Below are 16,847 nucleotides of genomic sequence, written 5' to 3'. Positions count from 1 at the left end.
TACGTCCTCCAGACCGCGAGGGGGCAACCGAACAACCTGAACAACCCTGGAGTGCAGCACTTCCACCACACCAGGAAGTGCTGGGGGGGAAGAAGACAGGGGACACACGGAGGGTTTCCGGGTGCACAGCCGGCACTTCAGCAACACTGGGGTGTGTCTGCGGAGGAGTGCCGGGAAGCAGCTGGAGCCCATCCGGGTTCCTATTTAAGGGGCTGCCTCCCTTCAGTCGAGAGCGGAAGTCGGGTGAAAGAGAGAGGGAGCTGGAGAGAGGACTGGAGGCAGGCAGGAGAAAGGCAGTTCAACTGTGTGGCCTGGACATTGGGGGATCGGTGCAAGAGGCACTGGGGGTGCACGTAAATAACTTGTAAATATTGTATATAATAAAGGGTGTGTTGGGTGAACTAATGATGTCCGTCTGTCTGTGTCTGGGTTCAAGTTCACTATATATAATATATAATATATATATATATATTGTAACAAACGGAGCAGGAGACAGCACAAAGGTTTGGGGTTCTCCGGCCCCGTATATTGTCTGGAATCCACAACAGACAGAAAGAAAATAGGTCAGTTTTAATAAACACAAAGTCCATAAGCGTGACGCCGAACCATGGCGTCCGCGGCCATTTTATTGGGGAGGAGCCGGAAGTGGAGGAATGCTGGGAGGGACCGTGAGGGAGGATGGGATGGATGACGTCAGGGCAAGATGGCGGAGGGAGGGCGGAAGTGCCACACTGCGGTCAACAGTCGGGTTATAGTGGAGGAAGTTCTTTTTTCCTATGAGGAAGCAGAGGGAGAAAGTTAGTACCCCGCCATTCCCTGCCGGCGAACACGTTCCCAGGTGCGCTCGAATCCGTCCGCGGCCTCCTACTCGCGCGTGCGTGACATGATCCCCCCCTTAGCCCAGGACCGTCAGGTCGGGCGGACCTAACCGAGAGGTCGTGAACCCGAGAGAGGGCATCGGCATTGGCCTGAAGGGTGCCTCGCCGATAAGTGACAGCGAACTTATATGGCTGTAAATCCAGAAACCACCTGGTGACCCGCGGATTCGACTCCTTGTGGAGGGACATCCACTGAAGTGCAGCGTGATCAGTCACCAGAGTGAATTCGTGACCCAGCAGGTAATAATAGAGATGGGTCACTGCCCACTTAATGGCCAAGGCCTCCCTCTCCACTGCCGCGTACCGGGTCTCCCGGTCCATCAGTTTCCGGCTTAGATACATTACAGGGTGCTCGACACCATCGACACTTTGGCTCAACACGGCGCCCAGGCCTGTGTCCGAAGCGTCGGTCTGGAGAATAAAAGGGAGCCCGAAATCGGGCGTCCTCAACACAGGTGCCGACGTTAGGGCCTTCTTTAGGTCACTGAATGCGTGTTCCGCCTTGTCGGTCCACACCACGTACAGGGGAGCGCCCTTCTTTGTCAAATTGGTCAAGGGTGCTGCTCTCTCAGAGAAACGGGAACAAACCGGCGGTAGTAACCCGCTAGCCCCAAAGAAAGCCTGCACCTGCCTCTTGGTATTCGGACGGGGCCATTCCAAGATGTCTTTAATCTTTGAGCACTGGGGTCGCACCTGTCCCTGTCCCACTAGATAGCCTAAATATTTGGCCTCCTTTAAGCCAAAAAAACATTTCCGGGGATTGATGCGGAGGCCGGCTCCAGCTAGTGTTCTGAGGACAGCCGAGACCTGCAATAGATGCTTCTCCCAGGTGCCGGAATAGATGACGACGTCATCCAGGTAGGCGGCGCTATAGGACTGGTGGGGCTTCAGCACTCTATCTACCAGACGTTGGAAAGTCGCCGGGGCCCCGTGCAGTCCAAATGGGAGAACCTTGTATTGCCAGTGCCCGCTAGGGGTGCTAAAGGCTGTTTTTTCTTTTGCGGATGCCGTTAAGGGAATTTGCCAATACCCTTTCGTCATGTCAAGAGTAGTCAAATATCGAGCCGTCACCCAGCCGCTCAAGGAGGTCGTCAATGCGGGGCATCGGATAGGCATCGAATTTGGAGACTTGATTCAGACGTCTAAAGTCGTTGCAAAATCTCCAGGAGTCGTCTGGCTTGGACACGAGGAAGATAGGGCTGGACCAGGGGCTATGGCTTTCCTCTATTATGTCCATGTCCAACATTCGTTGCACCTCTAGTTCTACCTCCGCGTGTTTTGCCTCCGGGAGTCTATAGGGCCTCTCCCGGACGATCACCCCGGGGTCCGTGACTATGTCATGGGCAATCAGCGAGGTCCGGCCAGGTGACTCGCTCACTACTTCGGGGATGGCGCGGAGTGTTTGGGTTAACTCCTGCCGCTGCCTGAGGTTTAGCTCTTCGCCGAGGTTAAGGGCAGTCGCACTCGTAAAAAGGGAGAGTGACCTATGGGAGCCGGGAAGCTCCTCCCTATCTTTCCAAGGTTTCAACAAGTTGACATGATAGATCCTCTCACTCGGTCGACGATTGGGTTGTTTCACCAAATAGTCGACGAGGCCTTTTCTCTCCTTAACCTCGTAAGGACCTTGCCAGTGAGCGAGCAATTTGGAGTGGGAGGTAGGAACGAGCACCATAACTCGGTCCCCTGGGCGGAACTCCCTGAGGACGGAGTTGCAGTTGTAACACCGGGCCTGCGCTGCTTGCGTACGAGTCACGTGTTCCTTTAGGAGGGGCCTAATTTTTGTGAGCCAATCGCGCAGTTGCGCTACGTACTCCAATATGTTAGAGGAGGGAAGGGGCTCCGCCTCCCAGCCCTCTTTTAGTATGTCCAAAATCCCTCAGGGTTGTCGACCATACAAAAGTTCAAACGGGGAGAAGCCTGTGGAGGCCTGAGGTACCTCCCGATAAGCAAAAAGCACAAGCGGGCGGAGCTGATCCCAGTTCCTGCCGTCCGCGCTGACTACCTTGCGAAGCATCTGCTTAAGCGTCTGGTTAAACCGTTCTACCAGCCCGTCAGTCTGGGGGTGGTAGACAGACGCTTTCAGGTGCTTTATTCTCAGTAATCTGGCCACTTCCCTGAACGTATCCGAGATGAAGGGTGTACCCTGGTCCGTAAGGACTTCCTTGGGTATACCCACTCTGGAAAATAAATTGACTAATTCCCGTGCGATGTTTTTAGTATTAGCGGAGCGCAGGGGAACCGCCTCTGGGTACTGGGTAGCGTAATCCACCATGACCAATATGTATTTGTAGCCACGGGTAGAGGGCTCCAAGGGTCCTACTAGGTCGACCCCTATTCTGTCAAAAGGGACGTCAATGAGGGGAATAGGGACGAGAGGAGCGCGGTCCCTCCTAGGAATTTGGCGAATCTGACATTCCGGACAGGATTGGCAGAAGTGCCGGACCTCCTCATTAATCCCAGGCCAGTAAAACCGGAGTTTAATCCTCTCCAGAGTTTTCTCGGCGCCGAGATGGGCGCCTAGGAGGTGGGCGTGAGCTAGCTCGCATACCTCCCGCCAGAAGGTACGCGGCACTAGCAACAACTTCCGCACCTCACCCTCGTGGGTTGCGACCCGATACAACAGATCATTCTCGAGGACAAAGAAGGGTTCGCGTGGTGAAGAACCGTCGGCCTGTGAGCTGTTAGGTGAAACCACCGCATTCCGGGCAGCCCGCAGGGAATCATCGTTCCACTGCTCCCTCTTGAATGAGGCCAGCGTGGATCGAAACTGGTGATCCAGGCTACCGAGAGGGTCTTGTGACCTGGGCACTGGAAGAGTTCCCTGGCTCGTCCCTTCCCCGGCTGGAGTCGTCCGGGTCAGGGCCCATCGCAGAAAAAACATCCCCCGAAGTGCCAGCACCACTAGGGCTTGCCCCAGAGCACGCGTGGAGACCGCGGGAGGGGCGCCTTGACCCCTCATTACTAGATCCAGCGAGGCCCCAGGAGTGGTAAGTGTCTTACCGCATGTTCTTTTCGACCAGTCATGTCCCAATATCACCGGATAGGGGGGCTCGGGCAACACAGCGACCGTCGGTTTGGTTAGGTCCCCCTTCCAGGTAATATAACACTGTGCAGAACGATACGACTTGGTCCCTCCATGCACACAAGTGACCTGCAAATGCCGATTCAGCCACTGTCACGGTAACACATAACGGCGAGCAACAATGGTTATGTTGCTGCCAGAGTCAAACAAAGCCACCACCGTGTGCCCATTTAATAAAACCACTCCCGTGTTTGGAGTCGCCAAGGGATGCGGCGGGGTACAGTACCTTTCGGTGAATGTCAGGGTGCAGTCCATCGGCTCCGCCGCAATGTTCAGAGGACAGGCCGGCAGCAGGTGGCCGGGCTCACCGCACTTGTAACAGCGCGGAGGGCCCGGTTTGTCTTTAGGCTTCGGCGGCGCTTCCGCAGCGTGTCGAGCAGGCTCGGGGTTGGCTGCCCGCCCCTGTCGGTTCCCACGGGCAGACCGTTCTGCCTCCCAAGTCGGAGAACCGCGAGCTGTCGCTCCAGAACCTCCAGAAGACCTGGCATGTCTTTATATGGTTGGCGCCGGACCTGCTGGGCGAGGGAACTGGGCATGGCGTTCACCAGGCCCTCGCAGGCCACCTGCTCCACGACTCTCCGAGCCTGGGGTCCTTCTGGCCGTAGCCAGCGCCCCATTTTGCCCCAGAACTCGAACGCCTGGGCATGGGCAGGCTTTTCAGGGGTGAACTGCCAGTTCCGCCACTCTACCGCCTGCTGGCCCGGCGTGATGCCGTAGCGGGCCAAGATCTCTGGTTTCAGGAGGTCGTAGTCCGCGGCCTCCTCCTCCGGAGGTCATATAGGCCGCCGCGCTGGTCCTTTAGGTAGGGCACCAGAATGGATGCCCACTCGGACTGCTGCCACTGTTCCGGTGGCCGTCCGCTCAATATACCGGTAGGACTCAACGCCGCCTGCCTCATCATAGGTACCAGCGGGGGAGGCTTTGGCTTGGGCGGGTCTTGCCTGGTTCGTTGTACCTCGGCCAGCCTGGCCTTCGTAGCCTCTAACTCCCGGGTGGTGTTGGCTTGAGCCTGCTGCAGGGCCTGGAGTTGGGCACTCATGTTCTGCAGCACAGTATTTAGGTCCTGTCCCTCAGTCATTTCAGGGAATCTTTGATCCTGCCGGCTACGCCAATGTAACAAACGGAGCAGGAGACAGCACAAAGGTTTGGGGTTCTCCGGCCCCGTATATTGTCTGGAATCCACAACAGACAGAAAGAAAATAGGTCAGTTTTAATAAACACAAAGTCCATAAGCGTGACGCCGAACCATGGCGTCCGCGGCCATTTTATTGGGGAGGAGCCGGAAGTGGAGGAATGCTGGGAAGGACCGTGAGGGAGGATGGGATGGATGACGTCAGGGCAAGATGGCGGAGGGAGGGCGGAAGTGCCGAACTGCGGTCAACAGTCGGGTTATGGTGGAGGAAGGTCTTTTTTCCTATGAGGAAGCAAAGGGAGAAAGTTAGTACCCCGCCATTCCCTGCCGGCGAACACGTTCCCAGGTGCGCTCGAATCCGTCCGCAGCCTCCTACTCGCGCGTGCGTGACAATATATATATATATACACTCACCTAAAGGATTATTAGGAACACCATACTAATACGGTGTTTGACCTCCTTTCGCCTTCAGAACTGCCTTAATTCTACGTGGCATTGATTCAACAAGGTGCTGAAAGCATTCTTTAGAAAAGTTGGCCCATATTGATAGGATAGCATCTTGCATTTGATGGAGATTTGTGGGATGCACATCTAGGGCACGAAGCTCCCGTTCCACCACATCCCAAATATGCTCTATTGGGTTGAGATCTATATGTGCACTTAGAGGGCAGCTATAGTATAAATAGATAGAACTTTATTCGTCCTCATTGGGACATTTTACATACCAAACCAGGGGTGGCAATGTGCTCTAATGCCTTCTGACTTCCTCCCTGTACAGAATTAAATGTTGACGGCCATTCCACTGCAGATGTTACTTCCATTTTCTGCCCTCCTGGTCCCGCCCATTCTTGCCTGGAATCCATATGATCTGATCTTTGACCATTTTGTAACAGTTCAGTACAGTTCTCCCATCTGAAAAGACTGAATTTTCATTGCTATAAAAGATCATTTTTCCTCTAATTTATTTTCATTATACAGTGACATAGATATGCCCCAAATCTTTTTGTGTGTTTGCTTCTTTTCGTATAATATATATATTTAAAAAAAAAAAAATATATATATATATATAAATTTCTGCTTTGCTTATTTTGATAAGAATGTCATAAAATGGATACATGGAAGTAAATATTCACCAAAGGGATTTTTAGGCTTTTAATTTAATAATATTCTGTAATTAGATTTCCAGATGGTACCGCATGCAACATACTGAAAGGTTGCAATTCCATGTTAATTTCCGTGATTTATCAGGGTTTGGATTTCTGTCCATTTAATGTGTGTCATTTCCTTATCTAAGTTTTTAACATTAACAATTCAGAGTTACTTATATAATAATGTACTGTTAATTCTTGCTTAAGTTTATATTCATTTTTCTGGTAAATTACAGTCAGAACAAAAATGCCATATGTTTGCCAGCAGATTTCAGGCTTATTTAAAAGCTTTTGTTCCTGCTGTCTCCAAGTGATTGAGTTATCCTAAACATTATCTTGCTGCTTTCTAAACATTTAATTAAAGTGATATACATTATTTGTAATTGCATGTTTGACTAAATTTTTAGTTTTGCAGTTAACTGTTTTGCTGAGATTCTTAGCTTTGGATCCTCATGTGTGGGGATGAAGGAAAAATTGCCCCATCTTTTTATTTTGAATTGAAAATAACCTAAAAAATATTTAGTTGGCCAGCATTTTTATGTCTGTTCCTTCCATCAATGAAAGTGACACCCTGTGGTGCAGCTGTCTCATCGCCAAGAATGAGACATTAATATTAATTCAAAACATTCAAGTTTCATAGGCAGAAGATTGAAGCACGAATGAAACCGTCAAAGCTACGCAATTAAAACAATAATCTAACAGCCTTTATCATACTGGCTCACACCTTACAGCAAACGTTAACTCTTTCTATGGGTCTGTATGAGCGGATTCACAATGTCCAGTTTAGTCAAGAATTCTGGACTTACCTGTGCCTGTGTCAAGCTGGCCAGTTCTTATTTAACTTGTTTGCATCATTTTTAGAGACTAGAGATAGATAGTACTTTGTTTGTCCCAAGGGGAAATTTAGCTTTTACAGATGCTTAAGAACTATAGAAAAATAATAAAAAAAAAAACAACCTCCCTCAATCACACATAAGAATTACAAAAAATATATATATATTTTTTTTTGGCTAATGATAAGAGAGCAGTTGCAATGAGGCACTGTAAGGTGTACTGTTGGTATCAAGGAGAGTTTCTTGACATATGTCTGCGAAGAAAGTGTGCCGTAGGGAGAATGTGCAGCATTATTCATAATGGCCATCAGTTTTGTCTTCCGTCTCTCCTCTGCACCGACCTCCACCAGGTCGAGAGTGAATTCCATACCTGAGCCATAGTAACTATTACAAAGTTACAGCACATTTAAATAATGTCGCTAGCCGCAATAAAGGAACACAGTCTCTGAAGAAAAGAGCCTGCACTACCCTGTCTTAGATAGTTCCTCTCAGTTACTAGACCAGCCCAGCTGGTCACTAATGTGGACCCTCAAGTGCTTGTAGCATTGCACCACCTCCACATCCACTCCATGAGTAATGACCAGGCATTAAGGCTCTTGGCTGCAGAGGAAGTCAATAAACAAGTTAACTGGTTTTGCTGATGCTGAGTTGCAGACAAATTTCTTTGCACCAAGAAACAATGTTCTCTACCTAACTTCTATATTCTGTCTCACCCCCCTTGTCGGTACACCCATTTAGTGCATAATCATCTTAGAATTGCAAGTGTCATGACCTGGTGTTATTTTTATAATCTGAGGTGTACAGAGCGAAGGGCTGTTCATAGTGATGCTTAAGTGTTGCCCACATCCACATCAGAAACAACGTCCATGAGCTTCACAAACTGCACTCTGCCGCACCTCAGACATCACAGGCTTATCCACATGCATATCTCTGAGTTTACCCCTTGGCAGGCATGGCTGGATAATATTGAAGGCGCTGGAGAACTCAAAGTCTAATCCTCACAGTGCTGCCAGTTTTGTTCAGATGGGTATAAGCCTCCTGGAGCAGACAGATAATTTCATCCCCCCTCCCAAATCTTTGTCAAATTTGCAAATTGTAGTGGGACTAAGGGTTCTTTCACAAGAGGACCAGCCAGTCGACAATCTTCATGATAAGGTACATGTGGGCCACTAATCTGTGGTTGTTGAAGCTGGTAACATGATAGTTAGATACTTTATTAATCCCCAAGGGAAACTCACATAAACCAGCAGCAGCATACTGATAAAAAACCCACAATATTAAATTAAAGAGTAATAAAAATGCAGGTATAACGGACAGTAACTTTGTATAATTTTAACGTTTACCCCTGGGGGGTGAAATTGAAGAGTCACATAGTGTGGGGGAGGAACGATCCTCAGTCTGTCAGTGGAGCAGGACAGTAACAGCGGTCTGTCGCTGAAGCTGCTCCTCTGTCTGGAGATGATACTGTTCAGTGGATGCAGTGGATTCTCCATGATTGACAGAAGCCTGCTTAGCTCCCGTCGCTCTGCCACAGATGTCAAACTGTCCAGCTCCGTGCCTACTATAGAGCCTGCCTTCCTCATCATTTTGTCCAGGCGTGAGGTGTCACTCTTCTTTATGCTGCCTCCTCAGCACACCACCATGTAGAAAAGGGATCTCGCCACAACCATCTGATAGAACATCTACAGCATCTTATTGCAGATGTTGAAGGACGCCAGCCTTCTAAGAAAGTATAGTCAGCTCTGACCTTTCTTGCACAGAGCATCAGTATTGGCACTCCAGTCCAATTTGTCATCCAGCTGCACTCCCAGGTATTTATATGTCTGTACCCTCTGCACACAGTCACCTCAAATGATCACGGGGTCCATGAGGGGCCTGGGCCTCCTAAAATCCACCACCAGCTCCTTGGTTTTGCTGGTGTTCAGTTGTAGGTGGTTTGAGTCGCACCATTTAGCAAAGTCCTTGATTAGGTTCCTATACTCCTCCTCCTGCTCACTCCTGATGCTGCCCATGATAGCAGTGTCATCAGCAAACCTTTGTATGTGGCAGGAATCTGAGTTGTATTGGAAGTTCAATGTATATAGATTGAACAGGACTGGAGAAAGTACAGTCCCCTGCAGCACTTCTGTGCTGCTGACCACAATGTCAGACCTGCAGTTCCTGAGGCACACATACTGAGGTCTGTCTGTAAGATAGTCCACGATCCATGCCACCAGGTATGAATCTACTCCCATCTCTGTTAGTTTGTCCCTGAGGAGCAGAGGTTGGATGGTGTTGAAAGCACTAGAGAAGTTCAGAAACATAATTCTTACTGCACCACTGCCTCTGTCCAAGTGGGAGAGGGATTGGTGTAGCATATAGATGATGGCATCCTCCACTACCACCTTCTCCTGGTATGCAAACTGCAGAGGGTCGAGAGCGTGGTGGACCTGTGGCCTCAGGTGGTGAAGCAGCAACCACTCCATGGTCTTCATCACATGTGACGTAAGTGCAACACGCTTGAAGTCATTCAGCTCATCTGGATGTGATACCTTTGGGACTGAGCTGATGCAAGATGTTTTCCAAAGCCTTGGGACTCTCCCTTATTCCAGACTCAGGTTGAAGATGCGCTGTAGAGGACTCCCCAGCTCCAACGCACAGGCCTTCAGCAGTCGTGGGGATACTCCATCTGGACCCATTGCTTTGCTGGCACGAAGTCTCCTCAGCTCTCAGCTTACCTGGGCTGCTGTAATTTTGGGTGCGGGGAAACTCTTTCTTATGCTGGTATCAGCAGAAGAATGGGTGGAGGGTGCAGTACTCTGAGTTGAGAGTGGGTTAGGGTGATCAAACCTGTTAAAGAAGTTGTTCATCAGGTTTGCTTTCTCCACGTCTCTCTCGATGGTGGCACCCCGCTTCGAGCTGCAGCCAGTGATGATCTTCATGCCATCCCTCACTTCCTTCATGCTGTTATTCTGCAACTTCTGCTCCAGATTTCTCCTGTACTGCTCCTTCACTGCCCTAAGCTGGACTCGGAATTCCTTCTGCACGTGCTTGAGCTCATGCTGATCACCGCCTTTAAAAGCTCTTTTTTTCTGGTTCAAAAGGTCCTTGATGTCACTTGTAATCCATGGCTTGTTGTTAGCATAGCAGAGTACTGTTCTTACTGTTGTTCTTACAGTTGTGCAGTCAACAGCCTCTTCAATGTTCTCACTATGTGACCCCAGCAGTATATCCCAGTCTGTAGTTCCAAAGCAGTCTCTCAGAGCCTGCTTTGCCTCAGGGGACCACTTCCTGAATGAGTGTGTAGTTGTAGGTAGCTCCCTCACTATTGGTTTTTAAAAACATATATGTAGCACATAGGTTATGAACTTTAATGTCTGAATAGAAAATACTTCTTTGATAAATGAGAAACATTGCAAACTCATACTTTTGCAAATTTTCAACACACTTACCATTACTGCATCTACACTACCTCTCCTGCTGTGCTACCATTCTGTCTGTTGCTTAAGAAATGTTCTTAATTCGTATTGTACTGCAGTTTTAATCATCTGGTATCATGCCCATTGCTGCAGCAAATATGTGAGTCACATTCATTTCTGAATACCACTGATATAAAGTAGCAGGATTTGGTGGGCTAGGATCTTTATAGTCCTTTGGATAGGACTTGGCTTATAATTTATTCATCTGCCAAGCAAGTTTTCACACCTGGAAAGAAAACAGGGCAGTGAAGCAAAACCTCACTGGTGCAAAGTACAATATATAGAAAACAGTGGACTCTCAATGTTCATCCTATGCGTTTCTTCAAAATCATTGTGTATCTCAATCTCTCTTGCCCAGCACTTTCTCTCTCTCTCTCTCTCTCTCTCTCTCTCTCTCTCTCTCTCTCTCTCTCATTCCCATAAAGCCTGCTTCTAGGATTCTGTCATTTCTAACCACTTTGCTTCCCTCTTGTCTGCTTTGTGGCTATCACCAATGGTAGACAGGCCCCCATTACCTGATGTGAAAATATTGTTTGTATTTTTGCAAATACTGCACTTGAAGGGAACTCTCAGCAATCCTCCTGCACCTTATCTTGGTATCCTCCTGTGTCTCCACCTCTTTTCCTCAGTGCTTCATCTCTCGATTTGACTTTGACTGAGCAGCCAAAGCAAAACTAACCAATCAGATTGCTCTGAGGGACAGACACACAAACACACACACAGGGCAATGTTTTGTTATGAAGTATATTCTTCCGTTGCAGGTTGTAAAAAAATCATTTTTGTTTCTGTGATAAATAACAATCCAAACTAACTCTACTAATGATTCATTTCCTCTCCGTTTATCAATGACCTGCTGGGTAACATAAGGCCATTCCACCTCACTCATTAAATCCCTTGACACTGACTCTGTGTCAGCTTTTTTTAATTTGTTTTTTATTTAAATCCAGCATTAAAAATTCTGACTTAGTGCTGACAATTCAAACAATATTCAGCCTATCTCTCACTAATATTTTCTGTCTAAAGTTCTTGAATGTGTTGAGGCTTCCCAACTTACACTCACCTAAAGGATTATTAGGAACACCTGTTCAATTTCTCATTAATACAATTATCTAATCAACCAATCACATGGCAGTTGCTTCAATGCATTTAGGGGTGTGGTCCTGGTCAAGACAATCTCCTGAACTCCAAGCTGAATGTCAGAATGGGAAAGAAAGGTGATTTAAGCAATTTTGAGCATGGCATGGTTGTTGGTGCCAGACGGGCCGGTCTGAGTATTTCACAATCTGCTCAGTTACTGGGATTTTCACGCACAACCATTTCTAGGGTTTACAAAGAATGGTGTGAAAAGGGAAAAACATCCAGTATGCGGCAGTCCTGTGGGCGAAAATGCCTTGTTGATGCTAGAGGTCAGAGAAGAATGGGCCGACTGATTCAAGCTGATAGAAGAGCAACTTTGACTGAAATAACCACTCGTTACAACCGAGGTATGCAGCATAGCATTTGTGAAGCCACAACACGCACAACCTTGAGGCGGATGGGCTACAACAGCAGAAGACCCCACTGGGTACCACTCATCTCCACTACAAATAGGAAAAAGAGGCTACAGTTTGCACGAGCTCACCAAAATTGGACAGTTGAAGACTGAAAAAATGTTGCCTGGTCTGATGAGTCTCCATTTCTGTTGAGACAATCAAATGGTAGAGTCAGAATTTGGCGTAAACAGAATGAGAAAATGGATCCATCATGCCTTGTTATCACTGTGCAGGCTGGTGGTGGTGGTGTAATGGTGTGGGGGATGTTTTCATGGCACACTTTAGGCCCCTTAGTGCCAATTGGGCATCGTTTAAATGCCACAGGCTACCTGAGCATTGTTTCTGACCATCATGTTCCCATCCTCTGATGGCTACTTCCAGCAGGATAATGCACCATGTCACAAAGCTCGAATCATTTCAAATTGGTTTCTTGAACATGACAATGAGTTCACTGTACTAAAATGGCCCCCACAGTCACCAGATCTCAACCCAATAAAGCATCTTTGGGATGTGGTGGAACGGGAGCGTCATGTCCTGGATGTGCATCCCACAAATCTCCATCAACTGCAAGATGCTATCCTATCAATATGGGCCAACATTTCAAAAGAATGCTTTCAGCACCTTGTTGAATCAATGCCACGTAGAATTAAAGCAGTTCTGAAGGCGAAAGGGGGTCAAACACCGTATTAGTATGGTGTTCCTAATAATCCTTTAGGTGAGTGTACAGTTAACTTCTAATAACCTGATGGAATCCTTTCGATTGAAAGTGCTTTGTTTTTATTAACTAATGATTTCCTCATGGCAAGCAGACTCTGGACAAATGATCATACTAATTCTATTAGATCTTAGTTATGCTTTTGATGCTGTTAATCACAATATTCCAGTGTCCAGGATGGAGAACACCCAGGGTTTCAAGTCCTACCTACATGACAGGTAAGAGTTTGTTTGTTATGATAGCAGGTCCAACTCGGCCCTGGTCACACAAGGAGTTCCTCAAAGCTCTGTCCTCGGACCCCTGCTGTCCTGTATCTACATGTTTCCCATTGATCATGTTATTTATAGCTTTGGACTGGGTTATCATTCTTATGCAGCAGATACCCAAATCTGTACACATTGCAGTTGACCCAGAGGGCATCCCTTACTTGGCCAGGATGCCATAAAGAAAGGATGAAATAAATAGGGGCAATACCCAGCCTGGACAACTTATAATTCCCATCCTAATTTCAATGCCCAAAGATGTCAGGAACCAGCAGAGGAGTAATTCATCCCCCACCATTATACGTGGCAATGTCCTTCATGTACGGTCCCATTTTGAATACCCGCAGGGCTGCATGGAAGCTGGGGACTGGGTTGGGTTGGGTTCCCGGGGGTATGGTAGAGGATGCTTCTGGGTGAGGAGCTCCTTGGCTTTCTTGTAGCCCAAAAGTTCTTCCGACTGGACACATAACATCACCAGCATCACCAGAAGTACACTTCGGTTCACCTAAAAAGGAGCCTGCTTACATAGCTCTTGGAGTCAGAGTTGGGAGGAAGTGGGCAACACTCCACTGGAGGACGAAAGGAGGCAATAATTGGCAGATTATTATGTTTATCTGTTGTATAATTGTGGCTTATTACTTGCAAGATTGAGAACAGATGCTTCAGAAGAATAAAAACCTGTGGTTTGTGGCTCTCTGGTGCTCCCTAATGGTCACAAAGTGTTAAAAGTGGATGCTCATCGGAGATTTCTCATCCTGTGGAGAAATTAAATACTGAGTTTAAGCACAACTCTTTAAAGTTAAACAGTAATAATCCAATCCAGTAAAGATAATCAACACTAAAGTTCAGTTTAAACAATAGAGCTCCTTTCTATTCATTCTCAGTGGTGATAAAATTAGACGATCTTCTGCAAGGAATCATGGTATCATTTTTTGATTTCCTCCCTTTTTTAACCCACATAAATCACTTCCAGCTTCACAGCATATCCTGTGGTTGGTTGTTCCTATCATTTTCTGACACCAAGAAGCTTGTCAATCACAATTCACAGTGAATGCTGTAGGCAAGTGTCCCTTCTAACCTGTTATGTGGCAGCTGCTGCTCAGTTCAGAACTCTACTGCAATGGTCCTCTCTCAGCTCGGCATAAGTGAGTGCATAATGCCTGTTCTGTTCTGCCTGGATCAAAATTCTGTCGTTAACCTATTCTTTTCCTTCTTGTTCTTCTTCCTCATCACTTCTATGTGGGGTCGATGAGTTACTGGTTTTGGTGTATTTTTTACGGCTGGTATAGGGCTATAAATACTATACTATTGGACTACATCAGTAACCTCCTGCAGCCCACTCCGCTCCACTGATAATGGCAACGACTTTGATCAGCTCATTTGTTCAGGATGGCATTTAACTCACACTCACTTTCTGACCCTTTCTCTCAGTTTGCTGACCAGGTGCTTATGATGATCTATAGTATCACAAATTAAGGTATTTTGTCATGTTTTTCCTGTAGTATTTTGTATTCTTTTGTTTCTTATTGTACTCCAGAACTTTGCATTTCCAGTGTTTTAATTTGCTTGTATCCAGAGCTGATTTGATTGTTTTCTGTGCTTTTATTCCTGTTGTATCATTTTGAATATTTGTGAACCACTTAGAGGATGGCAAGGGTGCTATGCAAATAAAATGTATTTTATATATGAATAAAAATGCTAAGGTCTTCTGTTTTATCATGCAAATACTTGCACACTACTGGAACACAAACCATAATTTTGGTCTTAATCAAAGCTTATGACCTGATCCATTCTGGAAATTATAAAAATTTCAGGTAGTGGTAAATTCGACAAAGTAACTTTGGTCTTGGGTTTATAACAGCAAAGTGATTGTAAAGCCAAGTGACATGGCAGAAAAATAAAGATTAACATCGGTTGAGTGTCAAGCAGAGGTACAACAACAACAACAACATTTATTTATATAGCACATTTTCATACAAAAAGTAGCTCAAAGTGCTTTACATAATGAAGAATATAAAAATAAAAGACACAGTAAGAAAACAAAATAAGTCAACATTAATTAACATAGAATAAGAGTAAGGTCCAATGGCCAGGGTGGACAGAAAAAACAAAAAAAAACTCCAGACGGCTGGAGAAAAAAATAAAATCTGCAGGGATTCCAGACCATTAGACTGCCCAGTCCCCTCTGGGCAGCCCAGTCCCCTCTGGGGATTATGTGGTGAATACCATAATACTAAAAGAGATTCTAAGCTCCGTCTGCTTAGTGCCAAATGCACAATACAAAATAAGAATGACAAAGACAGAGAAATAAGGCAGCTGATGTGGTAGAAATCAACATCTTAAAGAAAGAAACTTATCCTCTATCAGGACAAGTTTGACAAAATCTTTCTGAGTCAGTATTCAGGCAGCAGAAAGCTTGTCCATCTGCACCATTTATTTACCTTGGCAGTGCCATCACAGGGAATATCCATCACAGCAGTCTATTACAGAATAATCAAAAAATACAGGTAGAGTGTTACATTTATAGACAATTGAATTTGTATAACTGTGCACAATTAATACTTTGATAGGTCAAATGCATGAGGTGCTTTAGCATAGCGCACAACCAGCCTAAAATAAAAGTCTTTCTCCATTTTATCCTTGTTCTTCAGTATCCCCTGAATTCATCTCTTATTCTTTTATGAAAACTGTATATGTGCCAACTAGCAAGTGCATGGAGGAATATTACATCAGCCAGTTTCTTGAACCATCACGCTAGAATATTCAGATTTATTTACTTGACCATTTCAGCATTCTCTTCATGACATTTCTAATACAAATGTTGTGCACTGCAAACCAAAATACTTAACTATTGTTACCTCTAAATTATTCTTTCACACTGACAAACACAATGTCTCATAGGCATGCAAGACAAAAAGCCATGATACAGAATGCAAGGAGACAATCACCACAATTGGCAATAATTTGAAACTTTCGACCATATGAAGGAATTGCTTTTACATCCTCAGATGGATGTTACATTGAAGAACACTACTCAGCAAAATCGCATCAGCAATGTGACCAATGTCAAGCTGGATTTACATCATGTCGAAATAAAAAAAAAAACTTGTCAAAAGTTGCTCCAGACGAGCCAGCAGAAGTAATAAAATATATTATCACTTTGAAGCGGAACTGAAAGAGGTAACTATTTAGAAAGCATCATGCTATACTAAGCATCTTCAGGCACCACTTCATTTCCAAAACCAGTAAGCTATTACTTAAACACTCCCTCTGAAACTGCTGGTGCAAGTGCTAATATTTAATTTATTTCTGAGATTTTTCAGGTAAAGAAGACAGAAGTTCAAGGTAAGATGGTTATACTCATTAATCACAGTGCCGGAGAGTGGTGACACATTGGATGTTGATTAGCACATGCAAGTAAGAATTTTACTGTGCTCTCTAAATGTGACAGTAATGACCCTGTTATAATGATACTTTATCATCCTTTCATGGTGGTAAGATTCAAAATGTAAGTCTCTCCTGTTAATTAAATCATTTAAGATAATCCATTGATTGTTTTTTAACTGCTCTTTCCTTACCAATAAATGTGTAGTTAAGCACTAGGACTGAACTTAAAAAATGCCTGTGGAATATCCTGGGTGCTCTTGAGTTGTCTCCAAATTACAATGAATATAAACATATGAAATAAAGCACACGTGGAAGGGATACGGCCAAACACAATGAACTGAGGAAAATGGGGAACAGTAATGCCTCTTGGGACCTTCCAAAAGGAAATTAATTCCCAGTCTATTATAGAGGTGGAGTGG

The sequence above is a fragment of the Polypterus senegalus genome, chromosome 14 (assembly GCF_016835505.1).
Source record: "Polypterus senegalus isolate Bchr_013 chromosome 14, ASM1683550v1, whole genome shotgun sequence".
NCBI classification, from domain to species: Eukaryota; Metazoa; Chordata; class Cladistia; order Polypteriformes; family Polypteridae; genus Polypterus; species Polypterus senegalus.
This window is presented reverse-complemented; position numbering follows the sequence as displayed.